Here is an 8,532-nt window from a genome sequence, read left to right on the forward strand (position 1 = left end):
TAAACAAAACAACTGCAAAAATTATTTTTACAAGATGTTGTGTCTTGTAAGGAGGTTATTTTCATTTGGTTCGATTAGGATACCGGTGACACATTCATTCATTCTGTAACAAATCATGTTGTATAGTTATTGCCAAAGTAATGTTATTTCTATTACACATGACTCAGAAGGACACTTGACTTTGTGTTGGATTGAGATGATAGTTTATTATACTGATAAATATATATTTGTATAATAACAAAATAATTTTAAAAATGAGAAAATTAACTTACCATCCATTATCCAACCCTAACTACAGGGTTACAGGTGTCTGCTGGAACCAATTCCAGACAACACAGGGTACAAGGCAGAAACAAACCCCAGGCAGGGCGCCAGCCCACTGCAGGGCACGCGCACACACACTGTGGACGGAAACCAGAGCACCCGGAGAAAACCCATGCAGACACGAGGAGAACATGCAAACTCCACGCAGGGAGCACCTGGGAGGTGAACCCGGGTCTCCTAACTGTGAGGCAGCAGCGCTACCCACTGCACCACCCATTTACCATAATTGATAAAGTAAATAAAACTAAAATTTCCAACAGAAAAGTTATTAGATAGAATGATAAAAACAACGCATAAAGTATACTAATAGAGCTCGAATCAATAAAAGCATTGTAGATGCATCATTAACGAAATTTGTGATTTTGCTGTTTCGACAGTAATGAAAATTGTCCAATGTTAAGCAATATGTACTTTTTTCAACCTAAAACTCAAGGAGTGACTAATGACTTACATAATCTGGCTCAGTAAAAGCTGTTTAAGATATACACTCACAAGCCACTTTATCGGGTACACCTTGCTAGTACCAGGTTGGACCCCCTTTTGCCTTCAGAACTGCTGTAATTCTCAATGTCATAGATTCGACTAGGTGCTGGAAATATTCCTCAACTTTTTTGGTCCATATTAACATGAGTAACAAGGAAGGACACCAGACATTGTAAAGGTTTGGGGCAGCCACACGTATAATGTGTTCCTGGCTGCAAAAGCAAAAAAGTTTTAGAGCGAGTAGTGTTTACAAAACAGAACTTAAATCCAGAGGAAGGAGTGAGGTTTTATAGGGAGTCTGGGGGAAGTGATGTCATCCTCGGGGCCAGGACCGTAAATGATGTCATCCTCGGAGCTGGGACCGGAAGTGATGTGTCCCCTGCTGAGGTAGTGGCTCCTGGTGGGATTTCCCTGGAAAGGTCTGCAGGAGACTTATACAAAAGACTTAGTGCACCCTGCCGCCCCCGGGCAGATATGTTACTACCAGTCGTTAAGCCCTTCAGCTGCCTCCTATTCACACGTGTGTGACACATGATAGCATCATGCAATTGCTGCAGATTTGTGGGCTGCACATTCATGATGTGAACCTCCCATTCCACTTCATCCCAAAGGTGGTCTGTTGGATTGAGATCTGATGACTGTGGAGGCAATTTGAGGAAAGTGAACTCATTGTCATGTTCAAGAAACCAGTTTGAGATGATTTAAGCTTTTTGATATGGCATATTTGGGCCAGGAGAACTGCCAATCACTAGATATTTTCCCTTTTCAGGCCATTTTCTGTAAACCCCAGAGATGGTTGTGTGGGAAAATCACAGCAGTTTCTGAAATATTCAGCCCAGCCCATCCAACAACCATGCAATGTTCAAAATCACTTAAATCACCTTACTTCCCCATTCTAATGCTTGGTTTGAACTTTACCAGGTTGTCTTGACAATGTCTACATGTCTAAATGCATTGAGTGCTGCCATGTGATTGGCTGATCAGATTTTTGCGTTAACAAGCAGTTGAACAGATGTACCAAATAAAGTAGCCAGTGAGTTTACACTTTTATATAAAATGTCTATGTTAAAAACAACAAAAACATACTTTTATACAAAATAAGTTACAAAAATGTGATTCTTAAGCAACAATTGCCAAAATGGTAGCAGTAGCGTAAATACAAAAGCTTTAAGGCCGGGTTTATACTTAACAAAATGTGTACTTTATGTATATCTGGAAGATTCCACCAGGTGGCAGTGCGAGATATCCTCACAGTGAGAACAGGTTTGCCTTCCCTGTGTTGTGATTTGCGTGAAACACCCATTAAATTCCGAGGACACCTTGCCACAATATCTCAGAAAATGATGGATGTTTAGTGATTAAATCCATTAATCCAGGGATGCCTCCATTCCAGCTAGCACTGGGCACGGGGCAGTAAAAATCCCTGGATGAGGAATCAGCTCATCGTGAATGCAAGCACTCACATACACTAGCATCATTTTAGCATCACCAAATCCCCAAACCTGCATGTCTTTGGAAGGAACCTGGAGCACACTGTGGAAACCCACCACGAAAACATGTAATATTCAGGAAGGGAACACCAGGGACGTGACTCTCTGTGAGACAGCAGTGCTACCACTCCGCCACAATGTGTAATTATTAACAGTATTCATAATTTAAATTAAGTTAACAAGGATGCATCAGATTAATGCTGGGAATGCATGGCAGCCATGATGCGTGTGCATACGCAGTCTGAGTGTGAAGTATAAACCAGCCCTTAGACTTCATATTAATCTAAAGCTAAATCCATACTACTATATATTCATTTAAAAATGGTGTTTTTAAACCAAAACAACCACCATTCATACTAGTATTTTAAATTGTTTATGAAAGTGTATTTATCCACAATAAAATGACCAAAAACGCATAGGAGGTGGATGTTCTCCTACACTAAGTATGCATACATTGGTGGAAAAATCCTTAAAGGGTGGTAATACTGCTGGCCAAGGGATTAATTGGAAAACTGTAGTGATCATTACATTTATTTGCCTTTCCAGCATGTATGCACCATTCATACTATACAAAATTTAGAAGCATACAGGTAAGCAACACAAGTGCCATGGAAAGCACTGGTAAGGAATATGGTTTTATTCTGTGAAGGATGACCAAACAAGGAATGAGACATTATAATGAGCAGGATTTATTCAGTGAAGGGCCACATGATAGACACAAATCAATCAAAGCATGATTAGAGACTCTGTTATCCAAAAAATGTGTTTTTCGGCTGTCTATATTACAACGCTGAGGCTGCGTTTTCATAAGTATATATCTCTGGCAAGCATTTCCAAAAGTATACATTTTTGTGGGTTGAAAATGCCAGGGTAGTGTGCATTAAAGATGAAAATGTAGACGAATGTCTGTGTTTTTAAATGAAAATGCAGTATTGTGCATGAGACCATATTACCGAAACTACTAACAAAGGAATCCCATACAAAATTAACAGAGAGACCATAGAATGCAATTGTCTTGGTTTGCTACAGAAAAAAGCTTGGGGTTACAATAAGTAGCCCACACAGGGTAATAGGTTTCTGCCCATTCTAGCAAACAATTAGGAAATGTTCTTCCTCTGGACAATTGATGCCTGATCTCCCTGGAGAACTTTCATATTTCAATTTAGTGCTTGTCAATGCATCCGACTTGACACTTCAAATGTTCAATGTGCCTGTTCACTGAAGACCAATGATCTTACTGATGAAAATATATAGAATATGTTAGGTTAGTGTGGTCAAAGTCTGGAATGCAGACATTTGGGGTAGATGATAATGAGTGTTAATAATTTAGGCTATTGTATAATTTTCAACCATTTCTTCTCTGTACAGTAGAGGATTAATCCTGTTTAGGCGGCCCACAGATCTAAAAAATGTTTATTTTTTGTTTTACTGGTGCTGATCCCATAGCTTCTAGTTTTTAAATTAGATTAGATAAACTTTATTAATCCTAAATTGAAATTCAGATGCATACTGCAGCAGAAACCGAAAAAACAAGCATACAGACTCACAGGACAAATAATACAGTGAATTAATCGATCAACTGATAGAATTGTCTACTCTATATATATAAAATCCTAAGCCTAAAAGTGCAACGATTTTATGTGACGTTTTTCTGTGACATTTTTGTCACGCTTTAAATCAGGCTTATTTTAAAACCTACATAAATATGTTTGGTATCACTCTTTTCAGAGTTTATCGAACTTTAACGTGATGTTAGATTTTCAGATTCTTATTCTGTTCTTAAATTATAACTAAAATATCAAGAACTCATATCCTGTGAGACGAGACTTCGTGCCAAAAGATTTAACTACGCCCGGGGCCGGAAATAAAAGACAAAGAGTAGGACAGCTGCTGTATAGGCTTTTAAATGTTCGAAGTGTCACACGAGATGCAGATCACATGGCACGGTAGCAGCAGCAAGCCAGCAGCTGATCGAGCAAAGAGGAGGTAAAAAAAATGTTGTTTCCCATTGTATCACCATTTAAGAGGGGGTTTCGGAGGAGTGACGGCGTCTTCTTGGGGTGTGTTCAACACCCCTCATCACAACACGAGCAGCACAGACGTGAAGTGGCTGGCGAGTGAAGCGAGCAAAGGGGAACTCCCTAGTAAATAAATAAATATTGTGCAGAAATTTCAAATTGAACTTAACGAGTACAAGAGGAGGAAGCACTGAATTGCCTGATAATAGTTGGCAGAAAGGACCCCCAGATGCGTTTTTTAGCACACTGTAGTTGAATGAGGCAGTGGATAAAAGTGCTCCACGACAGTACTTCAATTCAATTTTGCTATCGTCTTTTCCACAATGGCTTCCAGTGTATTCAAGGTTTTCCCTATGATGGAGCAGACTTTCCTGATAACATTTTGATTTTATATGTGCCTATGATTTCTAAAAAAATTAATCATAAAAGAAAGGTCAAGCTTGATATTTTGTGGAAGGAATCATGGATTTTGCCCTAGTGATCAGGAGTATATTTTGAAGGAAGTAAAAGAAGATCCTAAAGCTACTGCACAAGTTCACTCATGAGTTCACTTTTATTCAAACACTGTCTTTGTTATGATAAGTTTGGAATTTATATATGCTAGAATGCTACCAGCCCTGTGCATCCTGCTTCCATATTTCTCTCGTCTTCTTCTTCTTTTGAATTTTTCCAGGTGCCTTTTGTGGTTTCCCTTAAAAAAGCAAAGTTTTATTAGAAGACAAAGGAAGACAAGGTGCTTAAAGGGTGGATTCAGCTTAGTGGTTCCAGTTGCTGCAACACTAGGAGCCCTAGAAAAGTAACTGAAACAAATCTTTAGCTAAGTACAGAAAACAAAACAATAGGTTAAAACATATGAGGATACAGCAAAAAGGTTGGATTTCAAAAACTGAAGAGAGCAAAGTTAGAACACAAGGCTAAAAGATCATATAGAAAGTCAGCATTTGAAGAAAAAGTTACTTTAAAAATGCCTGGGTGAGATGTAGATTAACAAAGTAAGAACACTAAAATATTTGACATTCAATTTAGAAGCAACTGTAAAATGCATTAAGTAAAATAAACTCAAATGACTTAATAGATGAACTGTGAATTCTCTATTTTCTTATATCTTTCATACAGCGTATTATTGCTAAAATACACTGTCTAGACAGAGTTTGCCTTGACATATGACTAACACAAAGATGATGTGGTTAGCAATTGAATTCAACACACCAAGCAAGGTTTTGTGTGCAATAATGCACATTGTGCAATGTCTGCATAAATTGGTACATTGAGCAAATTAATCTCATATACCATTCACGACAAATAAAAAATCTATTAGGATATTTTAGTATACTTAAATTTAGGCTGATATACAGGACTGGAAGAAGCTGTGGACAAAGTGCATTTGCCGCATGTAATTTGAGAAATACTGCTGGACACAAGCAATAAGAGGGACCTTCAAGAAAAACATGGAGGTATTCTGGAAAAAGGAAGTGAGTCTTCTAATTTAGATATGATGGTCACCAAAGGAAAATTTATATATATAAGAGCAATGACTATTGAGTTTTCTCAATTGTCCTCTTTAAGAAAACCATTTGGCCTTGTCAGAGAGTAAGAAAATAACTTAACCATCCTGTGTTAAGCCAGGTAATGGAAACACCAAGAACCATAGGTGACATTGTGAGGATGAATGAGGTACTCTGAGGAAGTCAATAACGACCTTATGTCAGGACTTATCCAGTACTTCAAGCACTTAAATGGAGTCCAATGATGTCTGCGTGGTAACTACAGTGGTCAAGAATCCATAAAGTTAATGGGCAAAATGATATATGGCCAGATCTGCTAAAATTAATGGACAGCTTTGGATTAATCTGTTTACCATTACCCTTCCCTGTTGTATGGAAAGAAAGGCCTTAAAATTGGCACACTATAGTGATGGCATCAGTCATTCAAAAGTAAGGCCAGGACAGGTATTGCATCTATAGTTATACTAGAAACACTGTTTATAGCAAAATGGTACGTAAGAAAAACAGAAGATTAGTGAACCAAAGATTCTGGAGGAGATTCCATTCTGACTGTGGAACAGATGCTCATCTTTTTTTCTTACACCAAGACCTTATGTCTTATAGAAGATATCTGGAAGAGCTGTCAGAACTGCTGACATCCACTTAAACCTGATTTTATAGTCCTCTCTCCCAGAAAATTGTCAGAGCAACTGCCTTTTATTTAGTGGTAAAACTCAGTGTAGTGGTAAATACAAGACTGTCAAGTGAGTTGGTTTTGCAGGCACATTGGTAGCAAAGTGTGACCTCTGCTTACTAGTTTTTATATGTCATGGTCCAATCTTAGTGTGTGATTAAAACCTAGTGCATATCGACTGAAAAGATCAAAACATGGGTGCAAAAGAAAAAATTATTTCTTAGTAGGATTGCTGAGCTTAATGTTTGTGACATGGGGAGCAGCTGAAATTTCGTATCTTGTCCATGCTTTTCAGTTTATTGCTGTTATAACTAACACTAAGAAATACATTTTGAAAAGAATGGATGATAGACTTAAAAAAAGGAAAGCTAACTTAAAATGAAACATTCCTTACCTTAAATGTGTGTCTATCACAAAGAGAAGAACTTAAATCTGCTAAACAGAAGACAGTAAATTTTCAAATCATCCATGTGCAGCTGTGATCTAAATGTTTAAAATGCTCCTCTTTCTTGGAAGCTGGAGATTGGATTGAACACTGCTGTTGATCATATTTCTCTCTTGTCATTTTAGTAGCGTGAGCACAAACAGTCTCTGCCATCACACCATGTAACTATATAACCTAATCTGTGAGGATTATCACACATTAATAATTGAGGAAAGTCGTTAGCATGCCATTAAGATCCCTCTGTGTGAGGAGCCAATGCTTCCTTTATCATGTTGATACAGCTAAAAAGGATTACATTCTCAAAGGATTGTTCTTTATCTAACTGCTTGGATTAGCATACTTTATTTAATAGGGTTTGTTGTTTTTGGATTATACTTCCACTGTCAGTTTAGACAATTTAGTGCTATGGCAAGTTATAGGGCTTGGTATGTGCTACAACAAATTTGGAAGCCAGAGTTTGTGGAATTGTGGCTTTAGAATGAAAGACAGTTTGGCAGAGACCATCTGTCACTTTTTTTATCTGTGTCAGATGATGAATTTGAAGCATAGTCATATGTTTCATAACTAGGTTAACTTCTGGATTGCTTGTAAGCAAACAGGAACAAAGCTAGGCTCAGTTTTGAGATAAGACAGACACTTGGTTATTTATATTTTTTTCTTAATTTAATATTTTATTCTAACATTATCAAACCCACTTTAATTCAACTGATGGTTGTGGAGATGATGACATTTGACAGCTTCAGGCACAAGGCAGGCATCAACCCTGGGCAAGGTGCCAAACCACTGTAGAAACAACTCATGCGCATATTCACAGAGGGTCAGATGAAATTCAACAATTAACCCCATGCACTGTCCTTCAGATGAGGGAGGAAAAAGGAAAACATGCCAGTTCCACATAGTCAGCAACTAAACACAGGATTCAAACTCAAGAAGCAGGATCCATAAGCCAGTAGCACAAGCCACCCTTTTAATGCTCCCACCACAATATACACTGCCTAGTAATTAGGCAGTAAGTACACCACATCAGTTATTGAACAAAAACAACAGGGTGATTGAATTGATTTAATTGAATATTGTGTTGTGCTTTTCATTCTAACAGAGCTTCCAATCCAAACTCAAAACTTGACTTTAAACATATCTCATTTTTTAAAATTACTCTCACACATGGGTGGCTCACTTGATGAATATGAAACTTGCAGAAATTATGCTTTTAAGGATAATAAGTCAAACACATATAGCCAGTATATAAATAAACTATTCACTTATTTTTGTAATCTCCTAATCAATTACAGTGTTACTGCGTGCAAGAACTAATATTGGAAAGGACATAAGTCCATCTCAGGGCATATAAACACAGGGTTAGTTGTCAATTACATATACCATGCATAACATTGTCAAACTTACTTGGTCTAATTAAATTACATTTTGAGGAGTGTCAGACTATCCCAGCAGCAAAAGGCATCAGTCAGAAACAAACTTCAGTGCATCACAAGGCACACTCAGCTACACCCACATTCGTTCTTGCCTGAAATAATCTGTATATCTTTGAGATGCTGAATAAATGACAGAGACCATTCAGTAAGTATTGTATGCA

At 37.7% G+C, this 8,532-nt stretch overlaps 1 protein-coding gene across 3 annotated transcripts in view; it reads left to right on the plus strand.

The window, feature by feature from the left end:
• agtr1a (angiotensin II receptor, type 1a) overlaps positions 1–8,532 on the plus strand; it is a 98,871-nt gene that overhangs the window by 19,403 nt on the left and 70,936 nt on the right. The window lies entirely within an intron of this gene.

The sequence above is a fragment of the Polypterus senegalus genome, chromosome 1 (genome assembly GCF_016835505.1).
Source record: "Polypterus senegalus isolate Bchr_013 chromosome 1, ASM1683550v1, whole genome shotgun sequence".
NCBI lineage: Eukaryota > Metazoa > Chordata > Cladistia > Polypteriformes > Polypteridae > Polypterus > Polypterus senegalus.